Source organism: Molossus molossus, unplaced genomic scaffold (genome assembly GCF_014108415.1).
Source record: "Molossus molossus isolate mMolMol1 unplaced genomic scaffold, mMolMol1.p scaffold_m16_p_11, whole genome shotgun sequence".
Classification (NCBI taxonomy): Eukaryota; Metazoa; Chordata; class Mammalia; order Chiroptera; family Molossidae; genus Molossus; species Molossus molossus.
The window spans coordinates 89,505,344-89,532,124 of record NW_023425346.1 but is presented as its reverse complement, the minus strand read 5'-3'; positions in this window follow the sequence as shown (position 1 = coordinate 89,532,124).

The following is a 26,781-nucleotide window of genomic DNA, read 5'->3' as shown; positions in this document are numbered from 1 at the left end:
CTCTATTTTAAGGGGGCTCTGCTGTTCTCTAGCTTGGGCATCTGGGGCTAGGTCCTTATTTCCATGCCTCAGCTTCCTCCCTGTAAAATGGAGCCAGCCGCAGAACTCCGTCATAGGGGGGTGATGAGGACTGAACGAGTTAACGCACGCAATGCCCTTAACACAGCATCTGACACACACCAAGTGCTCCATAAACATTAGTTATTGTTATCATTGCAGCTGGCCGCACACATTAACCAAAGCCACTGCCAAGCTTAAGGAAGAAGCAGCCAACGGCCTGAGCAAAGCTAAATTGTTTTTATAGCAACTAGACCATGGATAGGGCTGTAACCAGATAAACACAAGAAATAAAGCACTGATAATATGCATAGATCAAGGGATAAATCGATTATTGGGATGGTGATTGGCCAGTAAGTGAGGAGAATTTCAGATTTAAACATATATATGAAAGGCCTGCCCCTGCTCCCTGGTTTTCAGCCACGGCCTTGCTGTGGGCCAGAGGACAGGTGAGCGAGAAGGGAGTCACAGGGAGACTTCCGAAACAGTGCTACGGCCCAGAACCAGAAAGGCAGGGGTCTTAACAGGAGGTCAGGGTAACCCTAGCTCCTTGAGAAAAGTGATGGGTGGGCCATGGCTAAATGTTTCACAGCCTTGACACCACCCTCTTCTCCACGTCTTCCCACCTGGCCTCCCCAATCCCAACCCTCCGGGCGGGGTCAAAGACAGAAGGATTTGAAAGACCAAACCCCATGTCTCAGGAAAACTCCTTCCTCTGTTCCCCAGGATTAGGAGATTAGAAGGAGAACAAAGGAGCAATTCACCAGTGGATTCTGCATTTCTCCCACGTCCAACTCACCAACCGCCGAGTTCCCACCATCTCAAGTGGCTAAAGAGAGGGCTGAGAGTCGCTGTGCACAGATACCTCTCTCAGGGACAATTCAAAGCCCCTATGCATGTAGCCTGGAGTAGAAGGGGGTGGTGTACGTGTGTGTGTGTGCACGCACGCAGGTCACCTAGAGAAAAGTTAGAGGTAAAGGAGATAAGCATTGAACCAGAAAACCTCCCACAGATCTATTCAGAAAAATGCCTGGTTCCCACCCAGATTTCTTAAATCCAGAAGACACCCTGAGCAGATGACAGCCATATGACTGATAGAACTCAACCCCACCTGCAACAGATACACACTCTGCCAAGGGGCACATTTTTGAAACTTTGGGAAAATTGAGGGAGAATAAAACCTACCCACAATTTCATCATGGGTAGCATTTTGATATATTTCTTCTAGTTTCTTTCCCTACATATCTTTTAAAACAATACAGTATCAGCTAATTCACACTTTCTTGAGTCCTGTGATGTCTTCTTATTCCTAACATTATGCCACAAGTATTTTTTTGTGTTGCCATATTCTTTCCACCCAGCCTTCTTATCGGATGGAGGCCAGTTTGTGCACTGCTTGTTGAAGGGGTTCAAGGTCATTCACAACGGGGAAGGGAAGACTAAAGGCAATCCCGAGTTACCATGTTGAAGCTCATGCAAGGCGACTTCCAAATACAATATGGTCCAAATAAAATAAGAGGGAAGCAATGAAAACTGAAGCTGTAAGGGAAATTTTGCTGACTATTAAGATAATTATACTCCAAAGTGGATTTATGTTCCTTGGATCTTTCTGTTCAGGGTGAATTGTGGTCAATCCTTCCTACATGCCAAGAGATGCACAAAATGTGGCTCCTCTTACCAAAGGGGGTTAGTATTTAATTATTCTTAATAAATCGTTTCTTCAACTTCTGCCTTCCTCTTTAAAATACACTCGCACACATTCTGATTTCTGAGAACCACACCCTCCCACCTCCTAAACCTACACAGCCTCTCTCCTCATTTTCTCTAGACTACACGTGTTCCAAATAGGTGGAATTGAGGAACTCCTAAAAATATCACTTTAACAACAAATGAGCAAACAAAACAAACAAAGTCATAGACACAGATAACAGGATGGTGGTTACCAGAGAGAAAAGGGAGTGGGAGAAGGGGGAAGAGGGACAAAGGAGTAAAATATATGGTGACTAGACTTTGGGTGGTGAGCACATAATGCAATCTACAGATGATGTATTACAGAATTGTGCACCTGAAACTTACATAATGTTATTAACAAATGTTAACCCCAATAAATTAATTTTTTAAATTGCTTTTCCTATGGAATTGGGGATTTGTTGGCAATTATAACTTTTAACAAGGTTAGCATATCCTGTTTCTTCCAGTACTTAGCTCTACCTTCATGTTCTCTAGACAGATCCAGAGTGGGGTTAGATGCAATGTCTGAAGTAGACACCTGTTAGCTAAACAAGGAAAAGGTTGTCCTTAGGTGGAGTAGACATTGCTTTGTTGAGGTGACAGTTGAGGTGGGGGGCGTGGCAGGAGAGAGCAGAGAAGCTGCTAACCTTAGCTTGGAGGGTTGATGCAGCCTGCTACTCAACTCTCTTCTCTGATCCACAGAGCAGGGAGACTGTACTAAGACCAAGAGAGAAGTCCACTCTTCCTCTCCAGCCTGCAAGGAGCCACCAGCTACTTCCAGCTGAGTCTAAAAAGTCAAAATACCCAGCTCTGTGGCGTCTTCATGGAGCAACCCACCAGTTATTTGGATCGGTTTTGTCATGGCTCAAAGAAGCCTCAAGATTCGAATGGACCAAAAAAAGCAAAAATGAATGGTTACAGTTTGGAAGAAAAGGTGTCTTTTTTTTTTCCCCAGAGTTAGTTGTCAAAGGCCTGGGATGGGAGGAGAATGGAGAAGAAATGTTTCATGGTTATGCAGTTATCATTGGAGGTTTCAGGAACTGACTGATACCATTCATGATCAGTGCCGTCCCTCTACCTTCTTTGGAGAACTCATTCCTGACTCAGCTTCAGCCTTCAGTTCTGAGTTCTCAGGCCCCTCTCCAGCTGCTCGTGGAGCAGTACCTATAACTAAGGGTGAACATGTGCTGGGGGTGGGGAGTGAAGCAGGATGGGATGATTACAATAAAGCACAGGCCAAAGGGAAAGGGAGAAGCCACTGTCATCTCTAGCTTACATGGCAATTAAAGTCCTCACTTGGAAAGATGCTGTTGTGAGCCTAAGTGGCTGATGAATGAGGCACAAACCCTGTTGGGAAAGGGAGCTGATAATTTTTTCAACTGATTTTGTAAAAGTCCTAACAGATCAATAGCTGCCAAAAGGACCTCAAAGATCATCTTGAAAATTCCTCCTCCTGCAGATGAAGGCGTCCAGGTTCAGTCAACCTAATTGGCCTGCTCAAAGTAATGGTGAGTTGGGCCAAAGCCAAGGCTGAAGCCAGTGTTTTGAATCCAGCTTTAGGGTTCTCTGCATAACTCCATCTTCCTATTCACACCACCTGCATGTGAGCCCTCGCAGCCTCACCGACATTCCCCCTCCCTGACACAGAGCACCCAGGTGTATCCTACTTTGCCAAGAGGATCACTTCCCATCAGGGCTGCCCTGATTCTTAGTGAATAGTCTGACACCATGCAGCTGGTAGAGAAGCGTGGGAGAATGGGAATGGGAACACATTGAGCATAAAGGTCTCTAGGAAAAATTTCAGGAAAGGGGGAAATGGCTAAGAAATAGAGAAAAAGCAAAGACCTCAAAACTTTTGGAATGGGAACAGTCAAAAGCTGAAAGTCGTATTGAAGGGAAAGCCAAAATAGCTTCTGCTCTAGACAGAGTCATAAGATGCCAGCATTTGTGTCCCCTGTCCCAACCTTCCTTTTCCTGTCTTTTTCTCTCTGAGACGTCAAGCTTCTCTGCTTCATAAGCAGCATTTCCTTTCAGGAAGGAAAATAATGAGCACGTTCATGCAGGAGCAGAACTGACTGAAAAGGCTCTCAAGCAGTTTCTATAAAATGTCAGAGCTACAATGGACCAAGACATAACATTGCCAACCCAGTTTGGAAAAAATTTTAAATCTAGAAGCTAAATAATACATATATCAATCCCTCAGAGAGGGCTGTACCTTAGAGTTATGCCCAACAATGCATCCCTTCTCAAGAGAGCTTGGCCTAGGTCACTCTCTGCAGGATCAAATGTTGGTTTGTGTACATGTCCTTTTAGGATAACCTGCCACAGGCTTCACTGGGGCTCACTCTCTGGTCATACCGAGTATTTGCAAATATCCCTTCCAAGAGGTCATTATCCCTTCTCTGCTGGAACTTGTCAAGATGGGACAACAGGCCCTTCCACTTTTCCTTGGCCACCACAAGACAAACACACCAAGGGATAGTCATATGTAAATTTCCTTGTTAAAGAATTACAGAAAACTAAGTAAGGGAATGATCACTTGGGCTGGAGAAACTTGTAGCGAGCTGTGAACATGGACTTTCATTCAGCTCCCAGGAAAAATCATCTAAAGTGTGAATTTTTCTCAAAGATGAGGTCATCTGTGCAGGGCCACCATGTTGCACAACTCCTGGGAGTACCATTCACAAAGGAGTTTATGTGATGGCTCATCTGGAGTTGTGCAGGGCCTGGAGTACACAGGTATAAAAGTGGCCTTGCCTCATCCCTAAGTTGGCCCACCTCCATTCAGATTATTTCATGGCCTTCAGCACCTACTTTTTCAAGTCTCTGTGTCCTCAATATTTCTCTCCTTCAGTAACCCTTCTCTCTTTTCCATGCAAAGCGGTCTCAGCTCCCTAAATCAGTTCTAGGTTTTACTGTCTCATACAGAACTATAGATGCAACCATGTGGTCGATATCAGCGTGCTGGTCATCACTGAGTCTTAAGGACACCATTAGAAGAAAAGGCTTTAGTTCCTCAAACACAGTGAATGTAGATCCTCTGATCCCCCTTCCAGGAAGAGTTCTCTCAAAGACAAACGTGTAATGGTGCAGAGGGGAAAGAGTGTGTTTTAAACCATGATGGGTGAAGGCTCTGGCTCCACCCTGACTGACGGTCAACGAGTTCTCGTTATTGTATGACAAGCATTTGGTTTCCCTGGGGATCTCACCTGTGCACAGCTATCCCTAGAAAATGGCTACTCTGAGATATGCTTGCTTCTTCAGCTAATCAAAAGACTCAAATAATAACATGCATGATTCCCAGATAACAAACCTGTCTCTAATACATGTGTTTTCTACGGGGGTAATATTGTGAAAATTGCTTCTTGGGGGAGGATAAAAAATCTTAGACATTACCATGATTTATAGCCTTCAAAGGGTTACAGTACATGAATAGGTACAGGGACTATAGAGGAGGAGGACAAATTATAAGAAAATCTTGCCTGAAAAAGGCTCCCTAGGGGAATAATGGTGAAAAATAAATAAACTCCAGAAAACTGCTCTAATAGAGGGAGGAAACAGAGATGGGGGAAAGTTGCCAATTCTAACTACTAAGATAGTTGTTATTATTGTTATTATTATTATCATTATCATCATAATTTAAAACATTTTGCATGCATGACCTAAATTAATCCTCCTAACAATCTTAAGGGGTAAGTACTGTTATATTCATTTAAGATGATGAAACAGCTGTACAGATGTTGTCCAAGGCCACACAGCTAGTAACTGGCAAAGGCATGAGTCCAGCCCAGTTCTCTCTGGCTTCAAAATCCATGGTCTCAACCATCCTAGCATCCTGACTACCTTGCCAGCCCAGCAGAAGGGAGATTTGTCTCAGAGAAGCCCATCTCTAAACTCTACCATCTACTCCACCAACCCAAGTCTACCTATACCACTATAAAGGGCAGTTACATTCTAAGAAAGGAGACAGACACATGCTGGAAAAATTCTGGATTGGGTTGAGGGTGAGGAGGGAGAAAAATGGCCTCACTCTGCCCAAGAGTCTGCCTCCTTCTCTTCTTCCAGGAAGTGTGGAGCTATGGAGACCCAAAGCCTGGAACCTGAGGCAGAGAGAGCAGTGAGGGGGAGGCTGGCCCTGCTGTGCGCTCCGCTACTGCTGCTGAAACCCCAGCGTGGGGCTGTGGCCAAGCCCAAAAAATGAGGTGACCTCTATATAAACAGAACTTCCCCGGGCAGCGCTTCTGCAAATATAAACACGGGCTCACCACGTGATGGGTTCAACCAGTTCATGTAAACACCGAAGGCAGAAAAAATTCAAGGGAAAAAAAAAATATGCTCCAAAGAGACAGAGCAGGATATGTAGTTTTGTGACCCAAAGAGAGGAAGGTCAAGAGCTAACAGGCTCAAAACCCACTAGATCCACAGAGGACGTCTTTCAAACTTGGGCACAGGAAGCCTCGATCCCCTCACGGTGTGGGAGGTCTTTTGTCAGGGGCAGTGATCACTCATGGTTGGCTCTTCCCCCGTATCTGAAGCACATTGGGTTAGACTTCCACAGAAAACATAGCCAGGAGTCCTGAAGCAGGAGGGCCAGTGGTTCGCCATCAGAAGGGCTTCTCCTTTGCCAGGTGCTCTGTGGAAGGAGGGTGCCTCGAGAGGTCCATCTGAGCTTGGGAACAGCTGACCTGCTAGGAGGCAGGAGATGGATGGAATGAACTCTGCAGAAACAGCACACCCTCCCTTCTTCCCCCTACATTTGCCCCCCCCCCCGTTATTTGTACTGGCAAAGAGGATGCTTTCCCCATGCCCCATGTTACATGTGAGAATGCCAGTGGAGTCTGTTGTTTTTGCAAATAATCCATGCTGCCCCTGTAAGAGGAGCCAGCTCTCCAGAGCATCTGCAAATAGCACCAGAAGAGTTCTGACAGAGCTCCATCTCTGCCTTACCAAGGCATCCATTACCCTAAAATATGCTGGCCGAGGAGAAGGTTGGCAGCTGGACCCAGAGGCCAGTAGGAGACAGGATGCTCTGTGTTGCTGTCGTGGGCTCCCCAGCATCTTCAGAAGAAACCGCGGGGCTCTGGGACACCGCCACAGTCAGGGCGATCAGAGGTCTCCGACTCTGGATTGAACCAGGAGGATGGTGGGTGCTGCCCCAGACCCCACAGCTGTGTTGGGGTTCATTCAAGCAGGCGCAGCCTCCTGGTAGCTCAGTGGTGCACTTGCAAGGCCCACCTGGGATCCAAAATTGCACTGAAACCCAATGTAGCACAGGAATGGGGAAGGAGACATGAGCAGGCATAACCTGGAGGAGCCTGGAAGAGGCTGGAAGGCAGTATAGACAGGGAATAAGGACAGGTGTGTTTCGCTATATTACAACAACAAACCCTATGTACCTTACGGTACACATTCACTTCCATGTTGTCACATGTAGGCATGTAGGACTGTCTATATGGGCCAAATCAAAAATAGGTAAGTCCTATAGAACAGATGCTTGGGGCGACCCAGTCCAGTGGACTCCTCACCCCACCACTTATTATCTGTGTGATCTTGGGCAAGTAACTTGACTTCTCTGTACCTCTGTTTTAAAATGGGCGTAACTGTAGTTCATACTAGGTTCTTTATGAGAATTAAATGAGTTAATATTTGTGAAGCACTTAGAACAGTGCCTGCCACACATCAAGTATCACTAGATGTGCTAAACACACAGAGGCTCCAATGGCTCTGTCCAGTATTTAATGCCAAAGGGCTCCTCGCCCCGTTCTTTTTTTATATCATTTATTTATTTAATAAATATTGATTGGGTGCCTACCACACGTGAAGCTTTGTGCTGATGCTGCAGCTGTGAAAATGAGCCGAAACAGCCATGGCCTGTCCACTCTCGGGGCTTGGAGTCTCCATGTCAGTTCTTCTGATGAGCTTTTCCTCCAAGCACCTTCAAATCTCTGTCAGGTTAAACCAACCCAGCCTAGATCAGATCTCGCCCAAAGGGACATGCCCCTAAATGTAGGATCTGCAAAGGAAAAGTGCTTGTGGTTTCCCAGCTGCCCCAGCCTCGTGTGCAGGGGAGAACGCTGCCCGAGTCGCGAAAACAAGCCCCAATATTCACAAGGTAGATGGTGTGAACCCAGCTCAGTCATCGGGGTGACAAGTTCAGTCATTTGCCTTGTTCGGCATCTATTCCAGCTTCTAGCAGACTTTCTTCTACTGCGGAGGCTAGAACCCCCCAACCTCCATTTCTCAGACACCAGGAAGTTAAGGTTTTGGGTGCAACTTGGGACCTATGAAACAGATGCACTCATTCAAGACTTTGTTTTGGAATCATGTTATGAAAGAAGAGAAAGCCAGGACAGGATGTCCATTTAACTGGGGCGGACTGGATCACAGGCAGACATACTTCGAGCAGTGGCCGTGGCCTCCTGATTCACAGGCAGCTTTCTTATTCCGGCAGAGGCGGAAGTTTTCATGGGGGCCCAATTCTGCAGTGGGAAGTCATCCCTGGAAGCTCCGCCTAGAATCTTTTTCTCCAACCATCCCAGTTGGTCCATGCTCTCTGTGCCTCTTGATAGATCCCTTTCAGCCTATACCAGCTGGAGTAGACTGCATTGTCTGCAAGTAAAAGTGAAAGAACCTATCCAGAGCTGACCATCCCTAGCAATGTAACTCCTCCTGAGCATTTTCCTTTATAGTGAGCTTCCCCATTCACCAGGAAGAGAAAAGCTTAGAAGGTTTTGGCTGCAAGGCCACGATGAAGTAAGTAGCGATGGAAGAGGAGATGAGGATAGCACTGTGTTCTTCCCACCCTAGCCTCAGTCATGCAGGACTTGCTCTCTCTGAAACACACCAAGAGCATTTCTGCCACAGGGCCTTTGCCCATGCTGACCAATCTGCTGAGAAGTGACTTTCTATTACATTGCCCTATCCTATCATCTTTGCAGCACTTATCAGTTATTCTATTGATGTATTTGTTCATGTGCGTATTATTTAGAAGCATAAGCTTTTAGAAGTCAGGAGCCCCGACTTATTCACATTGAATCCCCAGACTACAAAACATGCCTGGCACAGGGTAGGGTCTCCAAACAAATCTGTGTACGGACTAACTTATTCATTGACTCTGATTCCTCAAATCTACTTTCTGAGGTCCAAGGCCTTGGAGTCAACCAAAAAGACAGCCTTTTGAATGTGGATTAAATCCCAAGTACATCGTGAAGACAGAAAGGGCTCATGGGTTAAAACCTGGAGGTCAACGGTGGGGAAATCCTTCTCCTCTGAGAAATTAATAAATTAAATCAGATGAAAATAAATTTAATCTTCTCCTCCCCCCTTATTATCCTAATTGATTTAATTTTATGGCAACTTTTCAGCATTCTTACAACAGCAAGCAACTCATGTTGCATTGGTAGCCCAGAAAGTAATTACCTTGTGGTTTTACTCTAATTCACTACGAAATACTCTCTTTGGCTTTGAGAACCCCTGAGAGTGAAGAAGTAAATCATGAAGATTAGAAAATGCTTTTCCCATTTCTTATGCTTATTTTACAATTAAAAATGATGCTAAAATGGCCGGGCACAACAATTATCTTTATCTTCATTAGAAAAGAAGGTACATAATTTAGAGTACAAGGCAAAATATAAATAAATACATGCATAGTTAACTAATCTTTAACTGGTTTCAAATATTGCTGAATGCAGCCTTGGTTTTATTCCAGAATTGAGTAAATTAAACTCTTTTTGATTATCCTGACTTGGACATAATGTCTCCCCAGGGCTTATCCCAAGTCTAGTGTGCTTTGTGTCTTTGTAGCAGATTCTTGTTTAAAAAAAAAAAAAAAAAATACAAAAAGCTTCTATCTCACTTTGATCTCTTTCTAACAAGAAAGACCTTTAGTATCCTACTTGCAATTTATTAAAGAAAAGTCTAATTTGTCCTTTTAAGTCCCCAAGCTCTTTTCCCACTTCCAACTTTGGTACCCAACAAAAAGAAAGTAAAAATCAGACAAATGTTTTTTAGGTTTGAGATGTCCAACCCAGATGCCTGTAATTTGCATATAGTCACTTCAGTATTCCCAAGAAATAACTGTTGTGGATAGAGACTGTCCTATTAAAAAAAGCATCAGTTATTGCCCTTGACACCAAAGTTATTTTAAGCAGGCAGGAACACTATTTAAACAGGCAAGAATGCTATTTTTCTACCATGTTGGCATCCCAGTCATTGCACCCAAAGTTATCTGCAAGGTCCTTTGAAAGTCCTGAACAAAATGACAAAATAGAGACAGTCACCCAAGTGCCACAGGTACTTCTTGCCCTACCCCTCTCCTTTGTTCTCCATTTGGTGGCATGAATATCAGGGGTAGAAACCTCTCCTCTGCCCCAGGGCTCTGAGGTTTCATGCACCACTTCACAAGGAGTGGAGCAAATTTCCCTAGCTGTCACCATGAGTCAATTCACCCAAACAGACGTTGGCAGCTTGGTGTCCAAAGAAGAGATCTAGAGAGGTGGAGAGTAGGGGCAAGGAAAAGGGATGCCACTCCAGGAGCCTGTCTTAAAGGGCACCACAGCTCTATGAATTCCATGGGAGTCCTACTTCTAGTTTGTCTCTCACTCTCTGCACTAGAAAGTGTATGCGTGGTGAAGCTTCAATGTGACACAACCTCAACTCTCTCCTCTTGGCCCCTTCTTTCCTGGTGGTTCCTCATGCTGGGAGAAACCTCCCAAGATCATCTAATATGGTAGTTTGTAGATTACCCAGAAGAGTAAAAAGTCCTCCAAAGACTGGGGTCAACATGGGAATGCCAAAACCTCATTTTTCAAGTGTTATATCAGTTAAGGGGGTGTTCAGAAGCAAGTAATGGAGAATCCAGTGCAAACTGGATCCATTAATAAAAAGATGTATCTTCTCATGTCTCTGGAAGAGCAGAGGGTGGCTTCAGACAAGGTCATCTTAGCAGCCTAGTGACATTCCCAAGCTCCCGAAGTCTTTCCTGCTCTCCAAACTATTATCGACAGCATCCTTATTTTTCCTCGTGGTTGCAAGAGGCTACCGACGGCAATGGAGACAGAGAGTTTCCACATTTAACACGAGAAATCTCTTTCTCAGACATACACTGTAAATCTTTCCATGATCTAATCTGATTGGACAAATTTGGGTCGCTTACATAACCAAGAGCTGTCACCAGAGAAGACCAGTGGTTCTCAAACATTTCCAACTTGCAACCCCCTTAAAATTCTAAAAAATTATTGGAGACCCCACAGAGCTTTTGTTTAGGTGGGTTATGGCTATTGATGTGTATTATATTATAAATCAATACTGGGGAATTTATTTAATATTTATTTTTCAACTCGTGTTAAAATAACAGTAGTAAACTCATTGCATGTTAGCATAAATAACCTGTTTGTTATGAAAAATAACTATCTTTTAAAGTTTAGTGAGAAGTGTGGCATTGTTCCATATTTTTGCAAATCTCTTTAATTTCTGGCTTAATAGAAGACAGCTGCGTTCTCCTATCTGCTTCTGCATTCAATCTGTTACAATATCACATGACAGTTAGCCTCTGGAGAAATCCAGTGTACACTGGCCAAAGAATGAAAGTGAAAAAGGCAAATAATGGTTTAGTATGAAAATAGTTTTGACCTCCCAGACGCCCTGGAAGGGTCCACAGACACATTTTGAAAACTGCTGGCTTAAACTAATCAGAATGACCCCCTGAAGTGGGGGGTGGAGTGAACATCTGAACAAAACTGGACCCTGCTGGGGGATGGGAAGGGGTCTGGGTGTTGGTAGCAATCAACAGCGTCTCCAGTGATACTAAAAACATGTACACAGCCAAACACAACGTTGGTTATCTCCCATCTCCCACATTTCTTTAAAGAAGAAAACATTTTGATATTAAAGACAATGGATGGACACAATTTCAAAATAAAGGGTAGTTGTTTTGATTGAACACACAAAATGTTATGAAATCTTACTACACTGATTGGATACTGAAGGAGAAGGGGAAGAAAACACACGGTGGTCTCTGGTTTGAGTGTGAATGCAAGAGGCTGGCCTTTACTGAAATAGAGACCTAGACAGGGGAGCAGGTTTGGGTCAGAAACAATGAATCCCAGACTTTGGACATGTTGAGCTTGACTGGGGCCTGGGAGACAGCCAAGCGGAGAGGTCAGGAGAGGAAAAGCTTGGAGAGTCTTGGGCACGTGAGTGATGACTGTAGGCTATGTGGTCAAAGAGGATCCTGGGGGACTCTACAGACAGGAGATGGGAAATGCCTCTGGAGAACCCTGAAGGGTACCCGTCTTTCAGGGGTCAGGGGGGAGAAGAGAAAGGCAGGCAGAAGACCATGGAGAGGAATTGTCAGAAAGCAAAGAAAGCAGTTCCAATTGATGGTCGTGGGAGCATTCAAGAAGGGACTACTGGCCCAGGCAGTGTTGCTCAGTGGTTGAGCGTCAACCCATGCACCAAGAGGTCCCTGGTTCAATTCCCAGTCAGGACACATACTCCAGTTGTAGGCCTGATCCCCAGTAGGGGGCATCTAGGAAGCGGCCAATCAGTGTTCCCTCTCATGGATGTTTCTCCCTCTCTCTCCCTTTCCCTTCCTCTCTCTCTAAAACCAATAAAGAAAAAAAAAATGTAAGAAGGGACTAGTGATAAGGAAGCAGGCGTGTGAGCCAGATGCCCGAGGGCTGTGAGTGTCGCACGACAGCTAATTTACCGGCAGCCTCGTGACTGCCTCTAGCCTCCAGCGCCGGCAACCTCAAGCTCCCTCTCTACTGAAACCCAGAACCGACAAGCAAAAAACAAACCTGCACTCAGAACATAATCTAGTGAAATATGTTTAATGACTATGTAGAATTCTGCCATGTGGCTCTGCCACAATGTAATGGTGCGTGATCCCATATATTGGCAAGTGCAAAAGGCAAGACACCAAATAGCATGTGAAGTACGCATAATTATTCCACTAGGTGCATTGACAGGAGTGTGTACACATGTGTAAACTGACCCCTACGTGGCTAGAGAGAATGAGGCCCCAGGGTGTGTGGGTCAGGGCTCGGCTCTTCAGGCCTTCTGAGCGCAGCTGCTAGCTTCGCAAGCTGATGAGATTTCAGGGAGCAGTGGGGACGACTTAGTGCCAGGGGGCTGGAGAGGCTGAGAAAGGGAGAGAAGAGAGAATGAGATGATTTCCATCAGAATTAAAACTTTGGTGAAATCACACATGTTTTAAAGCGTATGAGGAGAGATGATACTTGTTGCATGGTGTGACATAAACATTTCTATCATCCCCCCCCCCCAAAAAAAAATTCTAGAAGAATGTAATGCTTTGGGAACTGGAATTGGATAGGGTTGGGGACTACAATGACTGGCCTCCAGAGAGCACAGAACAAGGGCCACTGAGGCAGCCTGGGGGGTTCGTGGTTTGTGAGCAACAAACAACAATGAAAATACTAACACCTATCGTTCCTTGAGCCAGACAGCAGCCCGGGCACCTCCTGTGGTAATTCACTAAATCCACAGCAGCCTCACAGCCCGACGCCATGGGTATCCCCACTTCACAGATGACGCTGGTGAGGCAGACAGTGGTCACTTGTATAAGGTCACAGAGCCCGTAACCGGCTTAGCTCCTGCCTCAGAGATTTGCTTTTCGCTCCACAGGCCACTGCGCTATTCACCAAACTAAGCAATGTGCCTGTTAGAAACTGCAACAAAACCTCACCCACAGTTGTCTCTGGGTCATAGGAACATGGTGATTTTTGTTTCCTTATTTAGGCACGTTCTATATGTTCCAAATTTTCTGCACTGGCCGGGTATGACTTTTATAATTGTGTGAAAGTAAGAAGAGGATTTTATTCCATTATCAATTCCATAAACATTGCTACAACTGATCAGAGCATAAATGGGACCTTTTTTAGAGGATTTCCATTTTAATGAGGAGCAAATCCCTGAGCAGGAGGAGATTTTGCATCTGGCAGCAGGGAGAGGGTTAGAGGGAGGGCCTGGACTCGGAAGGCATCCTACTGCCCACCAACAACTGGACATGATGGTGCCCCCCGGGACAGCACCCTGGAAGGAAGAGAACTGGGGTCATGGTGCCCAAATGTAATCAAACCCTGAAAGGGGCCAAGAACTGTAACTGAATTCTGTGTTTGGGGGAGAGAGAAGGTGGGGCCCAGTGACCTGCTGAGTCAGAGACGTTCCTGTAGCTTAAAGAATGTGAGTCTCTGACTGCCCATCTCGGCACCCCCTTAATCTGGCACATGGTAAGTACTCAGTGAATGTTTAATTCGTTAATTATTAACATGATTTTTATTTTCGAAAGTCACTGACAAAGAAGAAAAGAACGAAAACTGCCCCCAAGGAAGAAGTTTGGGGAACTTTCTAATTCCAAAGCATGTTGAACCAGAGCTCAGGGCTCCAGAGAGACTGAATTTGGTTCCCTGGAGGTATGTCCCATCTGGAGGGACTTGGTCAAATTGGAGGGGTAAAGAGGGAGAGGGATGGCAGTGATTTTTTGTGACTCTCCTGGTCTGAGCATGTCTTAATCAAAAACAAACAAGCAAATAGCAAAACATCCCCAGGCCTAGGTTTGAGTCCCAGCTTACAGAAGTTTCTAGAATCTGGGAGTTTGATGGGATTTGGGGGTCTTCCCACCACCCTCCCCAGCACACATGCAAATCCCTCCTACAATTTCTCCATCTGGTGACCCTCCAACCTCTATCTGACCATATTTCCTTGGTTCCCCAAAAGGCCCATTCTAATAATGACCCTCAAATAGATAATAGGCAAACCTCTCTGAAAATATCAATCATATAAGAGGCAGATACCCTGAATTATCCTCATATAGAAAGCCTGGTTGATATCCAAGCCGTAATGGTCATGAGACTCAACCCTGCCCTCTCTCCTGTTCACTGGAGTTATGGCCTGTCACCAGAATAACCCAAATCCATTGGTCAGTACTCTCTGGGATGCTTGACTCATTTCTTCAAGCTGTATTTCCAAAGAAGACAAATCACTGCTAACTCCGTGAGCATGATTAAATCTCTAACTTTCTTAGCCCTCTGTTTCTTCATCTGGACAATGAGAAACTAGATCGGACAGTCTGCCTGACATCAGCTCTAAGGTTGCCACTATGATCCTGGGATTACTCTTGCTGGTAAGGTGGCAGGTGGGGAGGGAGAAGGACTCAGGATTTACGTGAGAGTCAAAGAACACGTGAAAGGTGGGTGTATTCGCAATAAAGACCTGGATGGCTGCCCAAGGCTCCAGGTATGCAGAACAAGGCCAGGATCCCAAGCCACCTGAGGGGAAGGGCCCACCTGCCCAATAGCCATCAGGCTGAGGGAGAAGGTTTGCAGGGTTTTCACTCGAGCTACAGCTTCAGGATACACATCCACCCAGCATGGCTCGGCCCCTGAGGAGCGGGGGAAGGCAGGGCCTCTTCCAGGTGAGGCTTCCCAAACTTTTCAGCTCCTAACTGAGGGGGTCAGACAGCAAGGAAAAAATAAGAATGTATATACAGAGTCACAGCCCAGAAAATGCTCACCCACTGTATGGCAGGATGGGGTGGCACCGAGATGCACCCACCGTGTTCCTCAGCCCCCTCCTAGCACAGCTCCAGGGCAGACAGGGTGGCGCTGTGGATGACATGGGCTCCAGCTGAGAGCACCTGGCTCCCACCCCACCCCTGATTCACAGCTGCATTACTTGGATCCAGTATTTAACCTTGTTAAGCTCAGTTTTCTCATCTGTATAATGAGGATACTCTTAAGCTACCTCATAAGGTTCTTCCGAGGATAAATGAGATGATTTTAAGAAGCACTCAGTAAGGTGTCCAGAACCTAAGACACGCCCAGTTGTGGTAGAAGCAGCAGTAGTCATTGTTATCTCGTTACCTGAACGGCCCCATCCCAACAACAGAGCTACTGTCCATTCCTGAGGGGCCTGAGTTTGGAGAAGATGATGGAAGAAAAGAAGCAGGAAGAAAAGTATCATCCCAGGGATAAACCAGAAGAAAGACTCCTTTTCTTCTCTGTGCGCTGCACCCAGCTGCGCCCCCATCAGGGAGGCACCAGCTATACCCACAGGTAATGTGGACGCCAGTCTTGCTCAGAGTGGCCAAGAGACTGACCTCGCAGGCAGCAATCAGGGGCCTAAGGGACAGATCTGAGCAAGTCACGGCACTTGGTGGAGAAATGGGAGAAGATGTGTTTTGCAGCGATGTAAATGGGGAGAAACAGGAAAATCAGAGCCAAAACCCAGTGCAGAGAATAGGGTTGTCAGATAAAAAAGACAGGACACCCAGTAAAATCTGAATTTCAGATAAACAAGGAATAATTTTAAAGTATAAGTTTGTCCAAATATTGCATGAGGTATACTTATACTAAAAAAAAAAAAGTTGTTTATTTGAAGTTCAAACTTTACTAGATGTCCTATTTTTTATTTGCTAAATCTACCAGCCTTGGCTAGAAGCACCAGGATAGCAGGCTGGAGAGGGTCCCACAGCGGGGGAGGGGAGCTGGACTTAGTGGGGTGGGGGTGGAGAATCAATCAGGCCATGTGTACAGGAGGGGTCCGTGCAGACCCTGATGCCTAGGCTGTGAAAGATACAGAGGCCGGCCGGGCAGAGGGGGGAGGAGAGCAAATGCCCGGGATCTGACCCCGCGTGGGGCCTTCTGAGAACTGTGGACATCGGTGTGGCCCGAAGCAGGGGGACCAGGGCTTCTCAGAAAGGGCCTGGGCACCCACCTCAGGAGGTGACCCTTGTGTGCAACACCTTGATGCAGAACTGTTTTGGCACCTACAATGTGCCAGGCTCTCTTCCTGCGACACGGTAGTGAACAGGCAGACGAGCTCCCAGCTCCCATGACGCCACTGACATTCTAGCAGAAAGTGAAGTCCTGTCAGACAATGAACAAGTCAGGAAGGGGATGAGAGCCAGGGACAGCCAGAACCCACCCCACTCCCATATTCACAGGGCCAACGCCAATTCTACCTGGAGAGTTTGATCTTGTCTATTAGTGTATCTTTTCTATGTGAGATACTATGACATGGTGGTGACAGGGGTGGAGGTGGGGGGGCACAGTGGGTGAGCTGTTGGAATAACCAACTTTAGGTTGGATGGGTACTGTCTGATTTATGCGTAGCTGAGCCTTCAGTGTGTCAGGCGTATATGTCAAGATAGACATCTAGACGTGTTGAGATGCTGCAGGCAAGTTGCCCTCCCTGTTGGAGCACCTGGGATTTACAGATTTGGACGAGGCCTCCCCATGCAAGCAACTGTCAGGAATGATGGATGCTGAAATCTCAGGTAGGAGGAAGGCATAAATGAGAGGCCTGAGCTCTGGGAACCTGTTGGGACTTAGTTCCGTTCTTTTATCCTCAACTATCAGGGACCAGTGCTGGGTGATTCTTTCCAAAGCACCAGAGAAGTGGCTGCAGAAGTAGGAACAGCTCGAGGATCCTTGGAGGGGAGTGGGGGGAGCGGAGGAGGGGAGCAGAGTGGTAATGGATGAGGGGGATAATGGGGCAGAGACTCCCTGGGGGAGACCAAGAGGTGATTTTGCATGTCAGTAAGAACCAGGATGATTTTCCTTTGAAACTATTGTTTTGGACAAGAAATTCTATTCTCCAGCTGTGATACCAATCACCTTTCTCCTGAGTTTTAAAGCTCAGGATTCTTTTCATTAACTTCCTCAACTGCCCTGCCCAATTTCTCTTTCCTTCTACTTCCCCTTCCTTTTCTTCCTATTTAAAATCTAGAGGAGACTCGCATAATAGGCATCGAAGATGCTAAAGCCCACGGGCACTTGTCCCCAAGTTTTAAAAGAAATAACAGCCATCCTTTTTTATGTGTATCATCCTGATGAGATTGGTAGCATTTTAACTACTGCGATCTCGGCCGATGTCACTATTGCCCTGTGGAATAGGCAGGGCTGGCTTCATTTTTCTCGGAAGCTAAGAAAACAGTGAGAGAGAAGTGGATGATGTTGGTGGTAAGGAACAAAGCAGATGGGTTCATATCAGTCTTCTTTTTCTTACTATCAGAAGCATCCTGCGTACCTGTGCGTTTGAACACTATTTACCTGTTTCGCGATGTGGTGGTCACATTCATTCACTGAACTGACACTGATCTCACATCTGCATGCAAGTAGCTCCTTGAAGTGGTGGGGACGAGATACCTGTTCTTCATGCCAACTGCCAGCAAATCCAGCGAGAATGGAGCTCACTGCCGCTGGGTTAGATGCAGGAGGGGCTTCCTCACCCTCCTGAGGCTCAGACACACGTTCAAAGGAGGGCATGGTGTTTTCTTTCCTGGAGATTTTTAGAAAAGGTGGACACCTCTGGGTTTCTAGTATGGCGGGCATGAGGTGCTCGCTGTGTATTAAGCGGCCAAATGTCTGGTGTTCTTGAGTGAAAGGATCCAAGAAGGCAGAGCTTTGGGACCCAAGTTCTGAGACCGGAGCTCCAGGGGGGCCGCGGAAGCTGGGCCCAGGGCTACCTCTTTCTCTCCAGGCTGAGCAGGTCTAGGGGCAAGGGAGGCAGGGATGAGGTTGTGAAGAATGAGTGATACAATTTTCCTACAAGGCTCTGAGCCTCTTGGGAGAAAGGTGTGGCATAAATACCAGGTATTATTAGTATGAATCAGAAGTTCTTCTCTTTAAATCCCTTCTTACTTAATATTCTTAGCAATGAAATTTCTAGGAAAAGGGAGTAGGAGGCTTGAGAGGTGGTTTTCCAATTGAGTGGAGGGTTTTGGATCCTTTCCACCAGGCTTCACATCATTTTATTTTTTTTTCCTCCTTCTCAGGATCAAACGTCAATGACTGACCAGACACCATTCTGTCTAAACAGGAAATTCCCAACCCTGACCCCAAACTTCTCCTTCTGTCTCCCCCCACATCTTATTTACCCTTTGACCTGAACATAATCTAAATATTTAATCTCATTTATTACCTGAAAATTATCTGTATTGATTCTGTTTACTTCGTGACAGTTACGTAAAAACAACACAAAAACTAAAAGATTGGGTCAAACAGCCTTCGTGTCTGATTTTTCCACTGAGGTAATTCCTTCTGGCACTTAATCTAGATAATTGACTGACTGCTTCCCAAAAACACACCACGGGTTTCCCCAACCCTCTCGCCCATATGCCTTTCTCACACTCCCCACCTTCCTCCCACATCTCCTCTGCCAGGAAAAATCCCCCTCATCTTTAGATCCCACGTATAAGTGAAACCCTATGGTACTTGTCTTTCTCTGACGGACTTATTTCACTGAGCATCATGCCCTCTAGGTGTACCCATGCTGTCGCAAATGGTAAGATTTCACTCTTCTTAATGGCCTAGCGATACTCCATTGCTGCTCTTTTATCCACTCGTCTGTTGATGGGCACCTGGGTTGCTCCCATAGCTTGGGCTATTGTAAATAATGCTGTAGTGAGCATAGGGGTGCATGTAGCCTTTAGAATTGGAGTTTGGGGTTTCTTCAGATTTATACCCAGAGTGGAATCACTAGGTCAGAAGGCAGCTCCATTTTTAATTTTTGAGGAACCTCCACACTGTTTTCCATAGTGGCTATTAAAGAACAAAATAAATGAACAAACAAAAGAGAAACAGATTCATAGAAGCAGAGAACAGACTGATGGTTGCCAGCGGCAGGGGGTGGGGGGGTGCGTGGAAAAGGTGAAGGGATTGAGAGGTATAAATTGGTAGTTACAAAACAGTTACACCGATGTAAATACAGCACGGGGATTATACTCAATAATATTGCAATAACTATGCATGGTGTCAGGTGTACTGAACATATCTGGTGGTCACTTTGTAAAATATATGCCTGTACACTTGAAATAACACAATAATACTGGATGTGAACAGTAATTGAAAAACAAAATTTTTTCAAATTCCCACTCATCTTTCAAAACCTATTTCAAATGTCCTCTCTTTCAGAAAGACTCCCCAGGAAGCCCCTCCCACCTCTGCAGCGGGGCTGGTGCTGCCTTCTGTGTCCCCAGAGAGCCTTGGGTGGACCAGCATCTTTGGTTTTATCACGGCCCGGCAGGCACGGGACTCTCTGGGACCTCCTGGGAGACAAGAAAACAGAGCTATCCCAGCAGGACGCCAGTCACACTCCCTGACTTCTCATACAGACTGTAACCCCAGCTCTGAGACACAAGTTCTCAGAGTCTCTGCTTTTCTAGGGGCCAGGTTCTGCTTGCTGAGCTTCTGGCTTCGAGGAGATGCTATGCAATCCTTGGGGGACGGATAGATAAGGAAGAAAAGGGAACTAAACTGAGATACAAATCCAGATGGAGAATGGGGAAGTTAGAGAGAAGAGTCTGGAAAAGGGGAAGGGCTTTTCTAAGGAGAAAAGAATTTAACGCAACCCCTAAGTTAGTCTTCCCACACCCCACCCTAGCAGCCGCTATGGCCTTGGTGGGGGTGCAGGGTACCCTGTCAGTAGCCCTGTGCTCCTGTACCCCGCGAGGTCTGGGCTTCGGGTGCAGTGGCAGGATGAGACTTGAGCAGGCAGGTGCCCTCTCCATGCTCAGAGCCTGCCTCTCGGGCAGGACCTGGCTTGGGAGCTGTCCCGCCCCTACCTTACTAAGCCAGATCCGCTTAGCCTGGGGCTGGAAGAAGCCCAATTCCATTTAACTTAGGAGCCACTTATCCTTTTAACACACAAGTCAGACCATGCCTGTCTCTCCTCTCCGTGCCCTGCTGGCTCCCCCGTCACTCAGCGTGAAGCCAGGGTCCTTACCAGGCCGGACACCCGGCTACTTTCCTGCCCTCTGTCCCCACCTGGCCTCCTGGCTCTTTCTTAAAAACACCAAATGGGTTCCCTCGAACTGTCTGCACACTTGCTGTTCCTTTTTTGAGGCTCTGCTCCCCTAGGTCCATGCAGGTCCGCCCCCTCCTCTCATTCAGATGTCACAACTGGGAGACATCTTCCTGACCACCTTACCTGAGGCAGGCCCCTTCATTTGCTCCCACTTACTGGCTGCCTCCCCCTCTACACATGCTCCGTGATTGCAGAAACTGTTTTGTTCACTGCGGTGTCATCAAAGTGCCTGGCACATAACAGCGGCTCAGGAAACAGTTGCTGAGTAGCTAACAGAATGAAGAAACCCAAGACCCTGAGTGGGAAGAACGTGTTCAAGGTCACACTCACCAGCTCATGTGTGGCAGATCCGGAATTCACCCCACTTCTCCTACAGATGGAAGCTGTAGGGCCATTCCATGCTGTGACCTGGGCAATGGCCTTCCCCCCACCACGCATCCACACATACACCCCGCGCAGACTCTGAAAGGGACACTAGTACTCGAGAAAGGGCACCCTGTACCCAGCTTTTTTTCTGTGCTGCACTTGAGTTTCTTTGCATCTCTTATTCCAAATAGGTTCTGAATCTGAATGTGAACTTGCTTTCAGAACCCAAGACAGCCCTGGCTGGTTTTGCTCAGTGGTTAGAGCATCAGCTCAGCCTGCAGACCAGAGAGTCTCAGGTTCCATTCCCACTAAGGGCACCTACCTTGGTTGCAGTTTGTCCCCAGCCCGGTTGGGGTTGTGTGGGTGGTGACCACTTGATGTGTCTCTCTCACACCGATGTTTCTCTCTCTCTCTTCCTCCCTCTCTCCCTCCCGATCTATCTGAACATAAATGCAAATTTGTCCTCGGGTGAGGAAAAAAGAAAGAACCCAAGACAATGTTTCCAGAAAAACAGTCCAATGGACTTGGCTGCAGTGGGGTTGGAGGGCAAAAGGAACCCCTAACAAGAAAGGACAACAGAGTTGGAATTGGTTTCCAAGACAGGTGAAGTACTATTAGAACCTTGCAAAGACAGGGAAAAGCCACAGCTATTGATGGATGTAACCTTCATTCAGTCGTTCAGCTAACATTGATTGAGTGCCTACTGGAGGACTTTAGGATATTTAAGAACAGGCAGGACGACATTTGGCCATGTGAAGCCTTTGGACATGGGAGGCCTCACACGCCCAGGGAGCCTGAATCTGTATGACATGGTCCTCAAAGGACCTCTTTGAAGAACAGCTTCTTCATCAGCTGAAGTCCTGAGCTTCGGGGACGAGAGATTTCCAACACAGTGATACAGTCTTCCTCCTCCTCGGCCCTGCTTCAGTGACTCAAGTAACAATGACACCCACATTACGGAGTCATGGCTGCTGATGCTGAGCCATCTGGGTCCCCCATGGCCCACTGTGTCCTTCCCCCACCCCTAAGAGTAAGCAGTACTTCCTTGGACCCTGGCAGGGTTGGATTATTCTTGGAGCTCCCCCAGCACAGTCAATTCCACAGCCTTCTTGTTTGAGAGTCAGTGACTACTAGCAGCCCTTTACATCAGAAAGTTCCTTCTGAGTCTGCCTTCCTACCTTGCTGCTATACCTTTTAAAGTTCCTTTTTAAAGTTAGTCTCTAGCATCATAAATAATTCTCCAGATAACAGACCCCCTTCTGCACCATTTACTAAAGAATACATTAAAAAATCAATCAGCCGGCAAATCGATGCACTGGGCATCAATTATATACAAAAATCGATGGTAGGCTGAGGCAGAGGTGCAGAGAGACGGCGGAGGGAAGAGTGGTGGGTCTGGAGACAGATATTAAGTTGGAATCACACCTTTGACACTTGGCCCCACGAGAATAAATTCTCTTCCTCGTGTCGGGTTTATCGTCTGTGAAATGGGGCGAGCAATTCTTCCTCCATCTATCACACTGGGTTGCTGAGAAGCTCCATAAAAATCATAAAAAGCAGGGGCTTTATAAGCTGTAAAATTCCACAGAAATATGAGTCAGATGCAGTACGGGGTAGTGGAAAATCACTGAACTTACAGCCACAGGGCCCATGGGCCTGACTGACTTCATCACTCGCTTCCCCTAGGACTTTGGACAGGTCATTTAACCTCAGTTTCCTTGTCTGTGAAATGGCTGGTGTGCAGATGAAGAGGCGTGTATGAGCATCCATCACTGGGTCCTGGTTCCCAGCAGGTCCTCGGTGAGTGTTTGTTCATTCACCTGCAGTGGGCCAGGAAGGGATATAACAGCAGTGAACATCTTGGTCTGACCGAGCTTGAAGGGCCCGTCTGAGGAGCAAGGAGAGATGAGGCTGTGAAGTGGGGAAGGGGCGGTGCCAGACTAAGGACTCTGGGCTTGAGAGAAGCATTTACGGACATTAAGGAACCGCTGATGATGTTAAAGCAGGGAATAAAAGATGAAAAGTATCTCTGTTCTTCGTGGGAAGTGGCTCAGTAATGGGAAACATTCTAGAATTGTTTGGTCCCCAACTCCAGAGCTGATCAGCTAACCTGCTGGAATGGAACACGGACTTCTCAAAGGGTCAAAGGCAGACTGGCACCTCCTTTGACACAGCTAGAGTTCAGAGCGAAACCCCAGCTTTCTAGAACTCGGGCCTTGTATTCGTCATATACAGAGTACTTGGTCCAGCTCCGAGCACAGAGTCCGTGTTTGGTATATGGTAGCTTTGTGTACCGGTATGATGCACAGGCAAGTAGGTAAAGAACTGTTCTAGAAGCAAAACCATCCCCATGGTAGGTTGAATGCTTCCCAAGGATGTCCATGCCCTGATACCTGAAATCTATAATTAGGTCACCCTATGGGCCAAAATAGATTTGATAGATGTAAGCCAAGGGTTTGAGATGGGGAAATTGTTCTGGATGATCTGAATGAGCCAACGATGCATGCACTCACAACGGTCCTTACAAGAGGCAGGCGGTAGCAATACAGGCAGAGAAGGCTACGTGAAGAAGGAAGCAGACACCAGAACAATGCAACCACGCGCCCAGAGCCAAGGTATGCCAGCAGCTTGAAGGTGGAAGAGGCAAGGAACAGATTCCCTCCTGGGCTTCCTACCATCACCTGAGTTTAGCTCCCTTAAGGCTCACTGCTAACTTCCAACCTCCAGAACTGTAAGAGAATAAATTTGTGTTGCTTCCATTCACTGAATGTGAATCTGTTACAGCAGTGATAGAAAACTTATGCAGTGATTGCTGTGTGGGAGGTAGTGCAGACACTGAATAAGATGCAGTCTCAGTTCTTAATGAGCTTGTGGTCTGGCAGGGGACACAGGCAGGTTCCCACGGGGCCCAACGTGGCACCTAGGATGGGCCAGAGACTTTGGGGGCTCTCTGAGAGATAAACAAAGGGCTACCGCTGAAGCAGTCTGCCCCTACATGGCCACTTTGAGAGGGCTAGTCAGAACTGCAGAAGAAAGTCTGGTCTCCGCTCCCCACCAGTGTCCCATTGCTCTGTGGGGACAACTGCTCAACCAACTGCTCTATGGTTGGTACAAAATTTTCAGCAAAATAAGCCACATGGCCATGGCCCCCGTGATGTCAGTTACCCTTACTATGAGTAAGAACGCAAGCTTTGGAATCACAGTTCTTCATCCCGACCCCTACTGGCACATTGACAAGCAGTCGGTGGTAAATGTAACTTGGATGTGTAGTTTCAGTTCACTCAGCATCAATGGATTATCCGTGAAATGGGTAATACCCTTACGTGGAGTTGCTCTGCAGACAGGAGACACTAAATGTAGTTGGTGCGCCTGCACACAGTAGATGCTCAGTAAATGAAAGCTGCTCCTGTGGTTACTGACCTGGCCCATGTGCCGGGAGAAATCCCTCCTACCGGCTGGAAATCAGATGACAGCACCTCTGTCCCCCATGACCTGTGCCACTCACCTGGCTGACACTGCTCAGGAGTAATAGCAAAGGTGCTGAGCTCTGGCTTCATGCCAGACATGGCCAAAGGGACGAGTAGGAGAGGGGCAGTTACTGAGCCAGGAACAGTGCCAGCCAGGATACCAAGGGGCCCTCTCTTCCCTGTGCAGCCACCTCCAGGCAGACCCGACACCCTGCTGCAGCCCCATGTGAAGGGAATCCCTCCACCTCCAGGGCCCACGCCAACTGGTTACAGCTGGAAGTTCTCCCCAGCACAGAACCCCAGTTCTTCCTGCTGAGACGAGGCGCTGGGTGGGGCGAGAAGGCACGTGTGCCCATGTGGTCTCCTGCAAGAGCAGACACAAGACACGCTTATGTCTATGCTGATCGCGTGCCCGGGGCTGTGCTAAGCAGCCTTCTTAAGGAGGTCTATTACCATTTAGACACACGTGACAGATAAGGGCACCGAGACACGGAGAAATGAAGTAACTGGCTGCAGGTTCCTCAAGTGGTAAGCAGAGAATCAGGATGCAAATGCAGTCATCTGACTTGGGAGGCTCTTTTATTCTCCACCAGGCTGTGCAGGCCCGCTGCCTTGGCGACCCAGGCATGAAAACTGTCCTCAACGATGGCCATGGTTTCTGTAATGGAGAGGAGGCAGAGGCTCCCATGGCAATTCTGGGTTCACAAGACGTTTCCCGCCTGGGGGGAACCAACCAGACTGCACTTGCTCCTGCTGGACGCGGGACTCCCTCCTTCCTTCTGCACTGCTTTCTTTCCCCCGGAGCTTTGGGAGTTGGTCCCCAAATCACTAGTGGAGAAAACCATGTGTCAACCAAGTTCTTGCCAGGATCTCTGGGCCAGCCCTGGGAGGAAGGCTTCTTGGCCAGGACACTAGATAGCTTCCAACCCTTCACAGCACCTCCTTCGGGAAGGGAGTTAAAATGAAAAGACAGACAGAGAGGGAGAAGGAGCCGTTTGAGAACTAAGCTTTCCCCAAACACTGGGCAAACCTGAAACATCCTGAGGACTGGAGCCCAACAAGTTGCAACTCACCAAGAGCGCTTCCCCTCCAGCTGCGTCAACTAATTATAAGGGAAAGGTTGAAAGGGAAGTTTCAAGCTTTCGTGACACTGCAGTTTTCTCTTTTACTCTCCCTTCTCTCTCCTCCTCCACTCTCCCTTCCTCATCCTCTCTGTGTCTTCCTCCTCCTCTGTTTCCTGACAACATGTTTCTGTAGATAGGTGTGCACTGGTTGTGAGCAACGAGCACTCTTCCTGAGGTCATAGAATTGAATCCCTGCCTTCCTGCATCAAAATCCTGCTCACCTGCCAGCATCCTCCAGGAAAGGTTAGCAAATGCCTGGATTTCTCTCGCTCAGGACAGCCTTCTTCTTGTGCAAGTACTGCACACCCATGCACAAGGGACGAAACAGACACTTAAGATCTACCGGAGATAACATACCATCCACATTTTGATGTACAGGAAACCCTGGACTTTCCCAACCATTACATCTCAAGATGACGAATCTCCAAATTTAAGAATATGGAAATGCACTGGCCGGTATGGCTTAGTTGACTGAGCATTATTCTGTTTGATTCCCAGTCAGAGCACATGCCCAGGTTGTGGGTTGGGGTGCATGGCAACTGATCGATGTCAATGTTTCCCCCTCCCCTCTCCCTCTCTCTTCATCTCTCTCTGAAATCAATAAAAACATTCTTTTTTAAGAATAGGGACATGTTAGGGGCAACCCCCAGAGCCTTTACAAAGAGATTTTTACCTCAACATCTAATCTACATCATCATAGGCTTAAAGAAGGGATGCCCTAGTTTGAGGCTAGGGATGAATAAGGTGCCACCCATTTTAGATGAGAAAATTGAGGCCAAATGGATACTTCCATTTGTCTGTGGCCCTCAGCTAAATGGGAGTCAAAGATGTGGCAAAAGGAAGGGAGTGCTTTGGCAGGTCTGCAGAGAACTGGTCGGTGGAGGACTTGACCAGGATTAAGCAGTGTTAAGTGCAGGGCAGAGGTGAGTAGGTGGGCTGGTCCCAGGTCTCCACCCCTGGCAAGCTCTCCCCATTCGCTTGGGTAGGACACACACTGGTGGCTGCACTGGCCAGGAACCTGAAGGCACAAGGAAGCCTGTGGAAATCCTGTGCTCCCACTTACACTAACAGGTTGGGTGTCCAGCTTGACCAAACCCAAGATTTCCAGGAGCTGCAGCCAGGTATATTCTCTGAGTCTGGGGATGAGACACTGGTAGGGCTGGACAGCCTTCCCCTCACCCAGGTGGCCTCTCACCGAGACAGGGTGT